Below are 14,677 nucleotides of genomic sequence, written 5' to 3'. Positions count from 1 at the left end.
TTTTATGTGATAAAACCTTTGGGGCAAAGACTCAAATACAATTTCTACTTAAGTTGAGTGTAGGTTAAAAAAAAAAGAAGCCGTCAGGCATATGCAAACTTAACTAAAATCATGTAAATGTACAATGTCAACTCTTATTTACAGAGGCAAAAGAAAACAAAACTCACAGCATTTTTATGCTTCTTACCAACAAGAGTTAGGCCTTTTTTTTTTTTTAGTTATATATATATATATATATATATATATATATATATATATATATATATTTATTAGTTAAAATACATATTTACCCTTGCTTATTAAGTTTATATCATGGAGGTTTATTGAAGCTGCATGAATAAAATTACAAGCTTAAAAATAAATAAATAAATGGAAGTAAGAATATTTAACTGGGCTAACCTACGAGATTCCCAGGTAAGATTATATGTAGACAATTACCCTCGAGAAAATGCTTTGATTATACACAAAAGCACAACCAACTCTCTCGAATGAATCCACAGCCCCTCGCAATAAAAGTGTTAGGTGAACCACAAACCTAAGCAAACAGCAAAACCAGTCATTGTTTTCTTTTTCCCCCCCCAAAAAGGCTGGACTGCATATTGAACAAAACCCTTGCGGGTATTTTACCAAAAGCAACCAATGGAATGGTCCAAATTACTGTTTACTCAAACATATCATGTAATAGTATGTAATAAACTTTAAATCAGATTTATTAATATTTACCAATATGGAAAATAATCTCTAAGGTTATATTTTATTTTTTCGTTTTTAGTGACATAAATATTGAGAAAAACACAAATAAATTAAATATTCAATATAGCTGAACAGTTGAGACTTATGTTAGGTCAGCCAACCATCCATAATTTCTTAATAAACTACAGTTAGGGAGTTTACATTATGATCTATGCAACAGCTGAGACCTTGGCTGTCAGATACATAATGCTTGTTCACAAGTTCTCCCTGCAGTTCGGTCAAATGATGATCTTCCTGATGTATTTTGACTACACGAGTATCTTGAAAACAATGTGGAAAATCTTATTACAACCAAAAAACTGCAACAGAGCATATGCAAAATCTTATCCTAAATTAATACTAGACTGGCATATATACACTGGTATATGCCCATGATAAAAATTATTTGGACTTTTTCCCTTTTTCTTTTTCTCGCTCCCTTTCTCTTTTCCTCTATCATCCTCTGTTTGCCTTTCTTCTTTTTGTTTTCTTCTCATCCCCTTTTTCTGTCTTACCCTCTCTTTCTGATCTCTTCCCTGTATTCTTCTCTTGCCACCATTTTCTTTGGCCCCTCTCCTCTCTTTTATCTCACCCACCATCTCTGCCTCTCTCTCTCTCTCTCTCTTTTACTGATCTTTTCCCTGCTCTCTTTTCTGTGCTTTCTACTCACACGTGTCATGCAAAATGCCTATGATTAAGTGTTTAGAAAAAAAAACAGTTCACAGTTCCCAAGAGTACACAAAAAAAAAAAATCATACACAGGATGCCTGAAGCCACAATTTAGTGCCAATAATTCTTATTAAAAAGATATGCAGATTGAAACAGAGTAAATAACACAAAACCATTACTTTTGCTCTCACTGAATTCTGGGCCAAGAAAGTTTTGAAGTGACTACAAATTAAATTAAAATGTGTTCAATTTATTCCTACAGAAAGTAAAGTGCCAGAAAACAGATGACTGAAAAACAGAAAACAGAATACACACCAGGACAGGCTCTGCCACCCAGACACACACACCACCATGGGCATAGGAAAACCTAAAAATCTGGGTGGGATAGCATTTTTCCCCATCAGATACCCCCTCCTTTCTCTCCATAAGATACCGAATTCCTCACTATCCCCTACCCCACTTTCTCCCAATCTCTTTTTTTGCAAACAAGTACAATAATACACTGCTCAAAATAATAAAGGGAACACTAAGATTACACATCCTAGATCTGAATGAATGAACTTATCGTATGACATACTTTCGTCTTTACATAGTTGAATGTGCTGACAACACAATCACACAAAAATTCTCAATGGAAATCAAAATGTATCAACCCATGGAGGTCTGGATATGGAGTCACACTCAAAATCAAAATGGAAAACCACACTACAGGCTGATCCAACTTTGATGTAATGTCCTTAAAACTTGTCACAATGAGGCTCAGTAGTGTGCGTGGCCTCCACGTGCCCGTATGACCTCCCTACAACGCCTGGGCATGCTCCTGATGAGGTTGCGGATGGTCTCCTGAGGGATGTCCTCACAGACCTGGACTAAAGCATCCCCCAACTCCTGGACAGTCTGTGGTGCAACGTGGCGTTGGTGGATGGAGCGGGACATAATGTCCCAGATGTGCTCAATCGGATTCAGGTCTGGGGAACGGGTGGGCCAGTCCATAGCATCAATGCCTTCCCCTTGCAGGAACTGCTGCCACACTCCAGCCACATGAGGTCTAGCATTGTCTTGCATTAGGGAGGAAACCAGGGCCAACCACACCAGCATATGGTCTCACAAGGGGTCCGAGGATCTCATCTCGATACCTAATGGCAGTCAGGTTACCTCTGGCAAGCACATGGAGGGCTGTGCGGCCCCCCAAAGAAATGCCACCCCACACCATTACTGACCCACCGCCAAACCAGTCATGCTGGTCTCCACGGCGTCTCCAGACTTTGTCACGTCTGTCACATGTGCTCAGTGTGAACCTGCTTTCATCTGTGAAGAGCACAGGGCGCCAGTGGCGAATATGCCAATCCTGGTGTTCTCTGGCAAATGTCCTGCACAGTGTTTGGCTGTAAGCACAACCCCCACCTGTGGATGTCGGGCCCTCATACCACCCTCATGGAGTCTGTTTCTGACCGTTTGAGTGGACACATGCACATTTGTGGCCTGCTGGAGGTCATTTTGCAGGGCTCTGGCAGTGCACAAAGGCGGAGGTAGCGGTCCTGCTGCTGGGTTGTTGCCCTCCTACGGCCTCCTCCACGTCTCCTGGTAGCGCCTCCATGCTCTGGACACTACGCTGACAGACACAGCAAACCTTCTTGCCACAGCTCGCATTGATGTGCCATCCTGGATGAGCTGCACTACCTGAGCCACATGTGTGGGTTGTAGACTCCGTCTCATGCTACCACTAGAGTGAAAGCACCGCCAGCATTCAAAAGTGACCAAAACATCAGCCAGGAAGCATAGGAACTGAGAAGTGGTCTGTGGTCACCACCTGCAGAACCACTCCTTTATTGGGAGTGTCTTGCTTATTGCCTATAATTTCCACCTGTTGTCTGTTCCATTTGCACAACAGCATGTGAAATTGATTGTCCATCAGTGTTGCTTCCTGAGTGGACAGTGTGATTTCACAGATGTGTGATTGACTTCGAGTTACATTGTGTTATTTAAGTGTTCCCTTTATTATTTTGAGCAGTGTATATAACTTGAAAGACTGGTAAAAATAATGTACGTTTAATACATTAAATATAGGAATAATACAGCTAATCTTTGTAGCAAAAACATTTTAAATATTGAAAAATCGTACCCTATGCATCATTCCTTGGGCCCCATGCCCCACGGCCCAGCCCGCCCCTGCTCACAGGGACAAAGGAAGAAGATTCCTATAAGAATAGGAATCTGGGAGAAACAACTAATTTTTCTTCAAGATTTTTGACAAGGGTCATATTAAATATAAAATAAGTTCTTTGTGCTCTAATTTTCAACTCATAGCTTTCGAGGAGAGCCAGAGTTATGTCACCGTTTTTCTCATTTGCAAGTTTTACTTTTTGGTAGTGCAGGGGGTAACCAAAGCCTCCTTAGATATTTTTACAGACCACACACCCCCCATTAACCTTTTCACGCCCATGTTCCCCCTTAACGTTACGGTGAGAGCCGGCAAAGCAGCGGGTAGTGACATCCCTCTTTCTTCTCTCTCTCTCTTCCTTATCTCCTCTTCTCCTTCTCCACATCGTAATACACAAAAGCATAGAGTCGACATTTTACCAATATTACAAATTCAAAACAGCTAATTAACTTTACTTTCAATGTGTTTCAAAATCAACACTTTTTATATGCTTCAGAGATTGTAAATACTAACCTTGCCCTGTGCAAAGCCCAAGGACAGCCAAATTAACTATATGAAGAAAGAAAACTGATGGAAATCTTGATATTGGATGTGAAATTCTGTCAAAGAGATTCTTGACGCGTCAACTAGAATCAGAATTATGTTTCGGGCAATCACTTTGGATGTCTATAACTGGCTTCTCCTATTAATAGAACGCCATATGATACACATGGTTTTCATGGTGAGAATAAGCTGTCCTTGCTGTGGGAATATTCAGAAAACCACTAGATAGAAAAGAGGTCAACTTGCTAAAGCTGTAAAACAGCTGTCAAAAAGCAATGATTCTATACAACATATCCATTAGATATATCGTAATATGGCAGCTTTAAAATAAATAAGTGTTAGTTTCCTTATTGTCCCAGAGAATGGGAAATCTAATAGCAACCTACACATTATTCTATATAAGCCATATATACACTATCCACACATACGACCTCTTACGAAACAGGTGATCAGCTTATGGAAATGAACATTTTTTTCTACACTGGTCCAAAAAAAAAAGAAATTGTAATCTCATCAAGTTGGGTATGGAGATCTGAATGCAACGGTCCAACTTCCCTTTTTCTTTCTTTTTTTTTTTTTTTTTTGAGAGGTATCTACCTAAATTACACATTCACTGCCTTCTCACCCCCTAGTCCTAAATTTTTTTTCACCATGTCGAAAAGTTCATGGAATACCACTCATGCTATATATTTGCCTGCTGATTTAAATCTATGGCCAAAAATTTTATTTCAAGACACGGAGGCTGATATTGTGCATTAACCCTTTCTTTACTCCAAACAGAAGCAAAGAAAAATAGCATTGATGAAAGCAAAAAACCAATAAACATGGAATAATGTAAGTCCCTCCCACACATTAATCATAATGATAACAATATAAAAAGGACTAGCACAGCCCCTAATCTTCCTCTTTCTTCGCTGCTTCAGACAGCAGATAAGTATATTTTTCCTTTTCTCAAAGCATTCCACTGCTTTTCCATACATATTTTTTCTTATAATTGTCTTATTTTAGTGTGTTATTATTGTGATTTTTATTTGGTCCGATATTGTGTACTGTGTGTTTTCCTCCCCTTCGGGGGGTTCGGCTTATTATTTGACTGTATATTTTTATTGTATTTGCTTTCTCCATGTATCGTTTCCCGTGTTTTGTCCCCTGACCCGGCTCCCGTCCCTCTTTACCACCCCTGACCCGGCTCCCGTCCCTCTTTACCACGCCTGACCCGGCTCCCGTCCCTCTTTACCACCCCTGACCCGGCTCCCGTTCCCGCGTTTGTTGCCTTGCGTTCACGGGAGTTTTCTCTTGTTTTCTCCTTTCGGCTTTTGCCGCTACTTACCGTTTCCTTCCTGTCGGCTTGTCTCATCTTCTGGGACACCGCGATCATGGCTACGGTCCTCCTCTGCTTTTGGCGAGTTGCCGCGTTTCACTCCTCGTCAACTGCCGACGTTTGTGTTTGCGGGCTTTTCTCTTCCTCGGCTCCTCCCTCTCGCGTTGCAGGACGCCATTCTGTCCCTGCTGTGCGAGAGGAGTAGAGCCTTGGGAATAACAGGTGCTTCTCAGTTTAATTCGTTTTTTCCGGTCCTCCGGTCCCCTCCATCTTTAACTTTTTATGTGCCAGTTGTTTTTATACAATTATTCCTTCCCTTTTGGTTTTGTTTTTTACCGTTTTTTCTATTGGACATTTAGTTTTGCTGGTGTGTGTTTTTAGGCGCAAATTCCTATTCATACATTCTTTCATTTTCATGTCTGATCATCAATCTCCTCCTATGGAGCTTTCAGACCAGGAACCCTCAGTTAGAGGGGATAAGAGTTCCCATTTTCATGATGTTGATCCTATTAAAGAATTAAATAATTCTATCACTCAGGCTATTGCCTCAGCCATGAGTTCCATGACATCTGCCTTATCAGTGTCTGGCCCAGGCTCTCAATAAGTCTATCCCTACTGCTATGCCTGTTCATGAAAACCCTTCTGGCTCTGTCCCAAGGACATCCGTGGGTAGGAAGCTACTTGCAAATCGTGCCATACGCGCTTATCAGCCTCCAGAACCAACATGATTGATGGTGACAATCCCATCCATGAAAGCGTAAAATTGAAACGCAAAAGAGCCCTTACTCGCCGGGCAGAACGGGTGAGGAAATGGAAATCTGCCAGGACGCAATCTTCCAGTGCGTCTGATTCTGAAGTGGGGTCCCTAGAGGAGGCTTGGGATTCGTCCGATTCGAACTCCCATTTATCAGAACAGTCCGCCGACGACACAGCTCATCCACCGGAGACCTCTGCACACGCGGAGGGCTCTCAGGCTATTCCCCCCTCTAAGACCTCAGAACCTTTGGTCCTGGACCAATTTGGGGAGCCGTTCTTTGACCCTGAGGGGCTTCATCACCCCTGGCTGCCTTCTGTACCTGTGGCCCGTTATTTGCAAGCTAGGGTCCGTAAACCGCTTAGCAAGAGCTCACGCAGTAAGCTGCGCGCGGAGTGTCCCCGGCCCATTGTCCCGGGTAAAGTGTGCGAAACACCTACTGTGGATCCCAAGGTGATCCAATTTCTCTCAAAATCGTGATGGAATCCCCGCAAGGGTCTGGAATCCGCCCTACGGGCCACTCAAGACAAACATCTGGACATCTTTGGTCCCTTGACCAAGATGTTTCAGTTAATCGAGGATTGGGTGGAATCTGATTCACCACCGGATCCTATTGTTCTCCGAAGGTGGATGCAGAGAGCCATCTGCATAGCAGGGAACACCAACACGTCCCTCTCCATAGAACGCCGCAAGGCTATTCTTTTTAAGATCTAGCCCAAATTGGCCAATCTTGCCTTAACGGAAATGGGTGGGAAGCGAAGCCCAGGGACTTCTTTTTGGAGATTCTTTTATTAAAGACTTAGGTCGCTATGTAGGGGCCTTTACTGCTCTTGATAAGGCGCAGACTTCCATGCGCAAAGTCTTCCACCAACGGGTCTCCCCCAGGGCTGGCAGATTCCGGGGCCGTCTGTCCGGCCGTTCTTCCCAAGGCTCCTCCCGCACGGGCAGAGGCTCTCTCGTACTACTCCTCTCAACGCCCAGCATACCAAGACTCGTACACTGCGAGATCTCCTTTCTTCCCACAACGCGGACGTCCCTGGAGAGCTAGAGGCCAACGCGGATCACAGTTCATGTGCAGACCTACAGGTAAGCCAATTTTATGTTCCCCATTCTTCCCAATGTCCTGTAGGGGGGCAGAGAATGGAAAATCTTATAGCAACCTACACATTATTCTATACAAGCCATATATACACTATCCACACATACATCAACCGCTTGGGGCGTACCCAGTCGGCAGTCTTAGCGGATCTGGCCAAAGAACTCTGGTCGTTTTGTTTGGACCGCAACATTATGGTCCAAGCGGAATACATTCCTGGACTCTCCAACACGGTGGCGGACTGGAACTCTCGCTATCTGTCGGACGCCAGCGATTGGACTCTGACGTCTTCGGTTTTCTCGTCTATTATGGAGCTTTGGGGTCCGCTCCACATCGACTTGTTCGCCTCTCTTCTCAATTCCCGTCTCCCTATCTTTTACAGTTGGAGACCGGATCCAGACGCCCTCGCGGTGGATGCTTTCCTTCAAGATTGGTCCGAAGGTCGCCATTACGCTTTCCCACCCTTCGCGATGATTTCCAGGACGCTCCTTTAGATTCGTCGACAGCGGGCGACAGTGGTGCTCGTGGTGCCCTTCTGGCTGTCCCAGCCATGGTTCCCCAGCCTTCTAGATCTGATTGTGGAGGTTCCTCGGTTGCTCCACTCTCACTCTCCACTGCTTCTGGACCCCTTCAGCTCCCCTCATCCTCTGATTCAAGACGGCAGCCTTTCACTCCTGGCATGTTTGGTTTCTGGGATCCCTGGCATTTTGGGCTCAGCTCAGCGACTCTTGGCAGGAGCTTGGGCACCAGGCACTCACAGATCTTACAGTGCAGCCTGGCAGGCTTGGGCTTCTTGGTGCTTGCAGCGGCATTTGGATCCCTTTTCAGCCCCTGTGAATTCGGTCATTCTTTTTCTCTCTTCCCTTTTTGATATGGAAAGAGCTTACAGGACCATCAACCTCTACCGTTCTGCCATCTCCGCTGCGCATTTGGGATTTGGCGGCGTTCCCGTAGGTAAACACCCGCTGATTTGTCGCCTACTTAAAGGAATCCGACTCTCAAGACCTCCTAAACCGAAATATTCTTACACTTGGTATGTTGATGTGGTGCTCAATCTGTTCCTCTCGTGGCCTCCTAACTGCGATCTCTCTTTGCGCCAGTTATCGGCGAAACTGGTCATGTTGTTTTGCCTTATTTCCTGTAAGCGGGTTTTTCGACGTCCGTGCTCTGGATTGGAACGCCAGATCTTTCGTTCCAGAGGGCGTTCGGTTTGACATATCTCGACGCACTAAGACTGCTATTAAGTCTGTAGTCTACCCTGCTTTCCCGGCTCAACCAGCGTTATGTCTCAAGGAATACGAAGCTCGCACTTCCCGATTCAGAAACATGAATGCTCCACAACTGTTCTTATCTTTCAGGCACCGTCATCTCCCTATTTCTTCGACTATGCTGTCCCGTTGGGTCAAATGGGTTATGAGCCTGGCTGGTCTGAACGTTTCTAGGTTCGGAGCTCGTTCCACTAGAAGCACGGCAGCATCCAAGTCTATGGATTCTGCGTTCGGCGGATTCGTCCAGGGAGTCCACTTTGAGAGTTCTATTTTAAGCCGATTGAGCATGTTTTTTCTTCTGTGGTTTCTCAGCTTTGAACTTGCACAATATGAGCCTCCGTGTCTTGAAATAAAATTACCAGATTTTACTAAAACATGACGTAAAGTCATGACTTTATGAAAGACAGGGAGGCGAATATTGTCCCACCACTTTTAAAAAAAAAATTCTTTTCTTACTCACTTTTTAAAACTATTTAATGTATCCCGTTTGTTTCCGGGGGATTTCGCTGGATCCGCAGTGGCCAGGTTTGAGGTTATGTTTTTTCTCTAGTTTGCCCTCATGCCGTGTTTTATAATCTTTTTCTGTGGTTATTGTTCATGTCTGAAGTGGTTTTTCCTGTATTTCCCCTCAGTGTCGGTCTCTTGGGACTAACCGATTCCATATCCTATGTCTCTTTCTGTTTTGCAGGTTGAGATTTCTGATGTTTTCTCCGTCTTCGGTGTTTTCTCGAGGACAAGTTTTCATTCTTCCGGAGTTTGCGGTGTTGCGGTTTCATTGGATTTGTTCCGAATGGGTTTCCTTTGTTTTTCCTGAGCTGCTGGGCTGTGTCGTGTTCCAGTCAAAGAAAGAGGAAGATTAGGGGCTGTGCTAGTCCTTTTATATTGTTATCATTATGATTAATGTGGGAGGGGCTTACATTATTCCATGTTTATTGTTTATTTAGCTTTCATCAATGTTATTTTTCTTTGCTGCTGTTTGGAGTAAAGAATGGGTTAATGCACAATATTCGCCTTCGTGTCTTTCATAAAATCATGACTTTACGTCATGTTTTAGTAAAATCTGGTAATTATATGGTTTAAGGTTTTGTTTCTGGGTTATAAAAGCCTTGGATGATCTTACAGAAGCCTATATCAATCCTGTAACACGTTACATTAAGCAATAAGGCAGCAAATACAAACACTTTTTTTCCACTTTCATGTGTCCTCCAAAAATTATGATCTCACAAGATGCTCCCTGGGCCAGCCCAAAATTGTTCACAAAAGGCCGCATCAGGTCGGACTGGCCCTTTGTGAACAATTTTTGATCAGCCGCAGTGAAAGCAAGTGAGTGAGGGTAAGGGGGTGGTATGTTAAGAATATTCATATAAGTGTGCATGTTACAAATAAACCTGTAAGCGTTTGTAGGAGTATGAACGAGTGTTTGTAGGAGTATGAACGAGTGTTTGTAGGAGTATGAACGAGTGTTTGTAGGAGTATGAACGAGTGTTTGTAGGAGTATGAACGAGTGTTTGTAGGAGTATGAACGAGTGTTTGTGTGACAGCCGTGATAGTATGTTATAAACACGTGCATGTAAATGTTAGAATGTGTATGTGTGTTAGCCTAAGTGTGTACATTTGTGTAAGTGTGTGTACACACGTGTGCCAGTGTGTATGTTGAAGGGCAAGCGGCCAATGGTGGCAGCCCACCCATAACTAGAAGCTTTGTATTGTTTTCAGAGATAGCTGAACTATTGTAGCTGATTTTGATATTAATGAGCATATCTAAGAAGTTGCTTAAATCAATCAAGATAAATGTGTGCAAAAATGTCAATTAAGATTAGGGTAAAATTATAAACCTTTTGTTCTACAGAAACATGAATTCCTTCTGCATAATAGAGCCTCTCATCATGAAAATTGTTTATTTACTTGCCGAGTACAACACGATACCTACGGGGGGAGCTGTATTACCAACATCCAGGGCTCCTAATCCCATTTCTTCGGAAATGTTTATGTGGGTGTAGGCCAATTAACAGCATACCTCTCGAATCCTTATTTGGCCCCAATTGTGTCTAAGTTAGGGGTTTATGCACTGACCAGTGAGTTGAAATAGTTAAGGGGGCAGGGTCTTAGACAATCCCAGCAGTGAGGAGGTTTAGGTGTAGGAAGGTAAACTTTGGTACTGAGTGTAGTAGGTAAAGCACAGACAGATCCATATATCTGTACAGGTAAACTGCAGGCCAGAGTGACACAGGATGCCAGAGGTTAATGCAGAAAAGATGGTCTTTGTAGTTACACAGAGCCAGTAGTCAGATAAACCAGGTATTTTGCACAGGTAGGGCAATACAGGATCAAAGTCACTAGGCAGAAAAGTAGTCAGGCAAGCCAAGGGTCAATAAACAGTGGAAAAAACCCCCCCAGTGAATATGATCTCCAACTCCAGCAAACAAAACAGCAGGACATTTGTGCTGAACTCCTCCCGATTTCCATAAACAGCAGTAGAATGGGTCATACTGAAGTGCTCAGTGACCTCAAAACGTGGCACACAGGATGTCAGAAGCCTCTTTGTGACATTTCATAAAAATAGTCTGCCCTCTGCAGCATCACTCACTACAAGAGTTTCAAGCCTGCCTCGTTTGATGGATGAATCTGGGTTTGGCGAGCGCCGGCAGAACATTACCTACTGGAATTCATACTGTAAAGGAGCTTTGGCCCCTTAGTTCCAGTGAAGGGTAATGTAAATGCTACAACATACAAAGACATTTTAGGCAATGGTATGCTTCCAACTTTGTGGCACTAGTTTGGAGAAGAGCCTTTACTGTTCCAGCACAACGGTCCTCTAGTACACAAGGTCTCCAAAGACATGGTTTGACCAGTCTGGTGTGGCTGATCTCACAAATGCTCATTTGGCTTAATGGGCACAAACTCCCACAGACACTCCAAAATCTTGTGGAAAGCCTTCCCAGTAAAGGCAGGGTGGGACGCCATATTAATGCCCATGGTTTTGGAATGTGATGTCCAACAAGCTCACATAGGTGTGATGGTCTGTTCCAACATACTTTTGGTCATAGTGTGTGCATTAGTATGGGTTCAGAGCATTTTATTCCCTCTTTCTCTCAGATTTGGTAATGTTGAAACTGCTTATTACTTTCAATTATCACATAAGTAAACAATATATGTGCATTTGAAAGGTCTTTACTTCATTTGAGTTTAAAAAAGACTCAAGGACAAACTCCCTCCAGTAATTCCAGATACACATTAGCTACTCATCCACAACAAAAGGTCATTTCTGTCAGAAACATATTTGCTTTATCCACAAATGCGAAAATGGAGAGCAAAGTAATTTATGCTTTCTTTCAATAGAAAAGGAGGAATCCAAAACAGGAACAACATTATCAGGGTGATAAAACCAGTACACCAAACCAATCATGGATCTCTAGACAATGCAGAGACTATGAAATGAATCGTACTGGTGTTTCTCTACACATGACTAACAAAGGTTAATGTGTCACACAGATGTTCTTACAACATGAATACTTAAGGCAATTCTGCTTACTAGAGTCAATACGGTTGCTAAGAATGTTCCACAAACATTACAATCCAACAAGTAAGAACCATTTCATTTTGAAATGCATAAATATATACATAAAAAACATACAAAAAATACAAACTATAAACAAAGTTAGAGAGGTGTAAATATATTTTAATTAGAAGGATGTGAGCTTTATATGACTCATGAACTGTATACATATACTGAGAGTCCTCCAAAATTCAGAGAATGCAGCCAGGGTGGAAATTAAAATTGTGATATTCCAAATTAGAACTAGTAATCTTAAAAATATGATATTATAATATCTTCTTAATCCAGACAGGGGAGCAGTATGTATCCTTGTCCATGTTTCATCTACTCCCATCCATATTACCTCCTATGAAAAGGCCGCCATGCAATGCCACTCCATAAGAGGGAGAGCTCTGGCAAGCCTGCCCTTGGAAATTCCCACATATGCCAATATGAAAAAGAACATTCAATCGAACCCTTAAAATGGAATTGTCCATACATGGGCTGCCACTCTGGTATGGATTTAGGGATTCCATCAGAGCAGTCAAGGGAAATCGGTGTTAGAAACATGTTGACACCAGTCCATTAAAGGGAATCTAACATCAGCATTTGGGATTGTTCTTTATGTCTACAATTACACTTCTCAAAAGCTGAAAGGTAATCGCTTAATTAAGAAAGTCATACATTTCATTTTATCATTTTTATAAAAACAAAAACACACAACACAAAAAACATGAATCCAGTTGGCAACATAACACAGCTGAATAAGAAGATTAATACCGATAGACTGATAGTAGGGTGAATTAATTACTTGATTGATCTCTGTGTAATAATAAAAATATATCCTCTACCAAATTAGATATCCTCACAGTGAAACGTTGTCATAAGCAAGATGAAAGAAGGAAGCACCTACAGAGACAAAACCACTATCTGTTTACAAATTACTATGGATCAATACACCGGTAACTTCAGGAATCTCACATATGCCATTGCTAGAATTCCCCTCGATGTGATTTAAGGGTAATATAGGGTTATAGTAAAAAAAAAAAAAAAAAAAAAAAAAGATAAGAAAAATCTCCTTGATATAAATGAAGTCAAAAGGTTTTGTACAATAAATAATTCCTGAACAATGAAAGACAGACTGACTAAGGCATATTTGTTGTACTCTAGGAAATTGAGAGTATGAATTACCCTGCTGTTGGTGATGCATGTAGAACATATACAGCTATCTTGTCTGCTGCTATAATTTACAGATTAAAACCTCTTCTATGCTACCACTTCCTCCAAGAAGATGCATGTTCTGTAAATGGCCGACAGACCTAATATAGATGAGAGGTAACAGAGCCTCATTATACCTCACAAGGCTAGCAGTTTATTGTCATGGTATATTCTGTTACAAATTAGCAAAGGACATTAGTGGATTTTTGTTGCCAAGATCCTAAAACTTGAGATCCAGAGCAGTGAGTAGCGAAAGGCTCTTTTCACTCACAATTCAACGTTTCAGAGAATGATAAATACAGCATTATATGCCTCTCAAGAATTTCAGGGGTTGGGATCTGGGCTGCCCTGCTCATACACTGTTAATCAATAGCTAGCAAGATGAATATGAGCAGAGTCAAGTACAGACCATCTTGAATCTTATGGGATATGACACAAATAAATATTCCTTTATAGCACTTTTTCCTTTGTTGTAGTTTCTCTTAGCTTCTTTCTGTGACATCTCTCAACTTTATTTTCAACATATTTTACAGGCTAAGATGGCCAAAACAGAACATTTTTTTTTTTTTAATTTGTTATAGATTTGCCAGCTAATTCTACATAGTAATAAATAAAAACTTGAGGTTGCAATGCATAACATTAAAGGGGTGGTTCAATGGACATTGAGCTCAAAATACCACCACCAGCATGAACCATTGATACAAGGCATGGACCCATGCTTTCATGTTGTTTACACCAAAGCGAATTGTAGCCTCAGTTTCCTGTTCTTAGCTGACAGAATTGGCACCCGATGTGGTCTTCTGCTGCTGTAGCCCATCTACTTTTTGGTTTGACATATTGTGCATTCAGACATGGTATTCTGCATACCTTGGTTGTAACAAGTGGTTATTAGAGTTGCTGTTCTGTCATCTTGAACCAGCCTGCCCATTCTCCTCTGACATCAACAGGGCATTTTCATCCACAACTGCCACTCACTGGATATTTGCTTTTTCGGACCATTCACCGTGTAGACCTTAGAGACGGTTGTGCGTGAAAATCGCCGTAGATCAGCAGTTTCAGAAAGACTCAAACCAGCCTGTCTGGCACCAGCAACCGCGGCACGTTCACAGTAACTTGAATCTCCTTTCTTCCCCATTCTGATGCCCGGTTTGAACTTCAGCAATTTGTCTTGACCACATCTACATGACTAAATGCATTGACTTTCGGTTCATTGGATTGGCTGATTAGCAAAATTGTGAGCAATGACAAACCATTTTTACAAAAATACAATTATATATAAGTATGTACATGAATGAGGACAATTGATATGTGCTAGAAGTTTTACAAAACAAAGGCTGTCAGTAAAACGTGTCAGCGCACATCTAGCCATTGGCCGGCCTC

The 14,677-nt window shown here is 42.1% G+C and overlaps 1 protein-coding gene across 1 annotated transcript in view; it reads right to left on the bottom strand.

Annotated features, from left to right (window-relative positions):
* Positions 1-14,677, bottom strand: part of LOC149278654 (dysbindin-like) — a 74,428-nt gene that overhangs the window by 8,946 nt on the left and 50,805 nt on the right. The window lies entirely within an intron of this gene.

Source organism: Sceloporus occidentalis, unplaced genomic scaffold (genome assembly GCF_023333645.1).
Source record: "Sceloporus occidentalis isolate IW3139 unplaced genomic scaffold, rSceOcc1.0.p SCAF_186, whole genome shotgun sequence".
NCBI lineage: Eukaryota > Metazoa > Chordata > Lepidosauria > Squamata > Phrynosomatidae > Sceloporus > Sceloporus occidentalis.
This window is presented reverse-complemented; position numbering and strand designations above follow the sequence as displayed.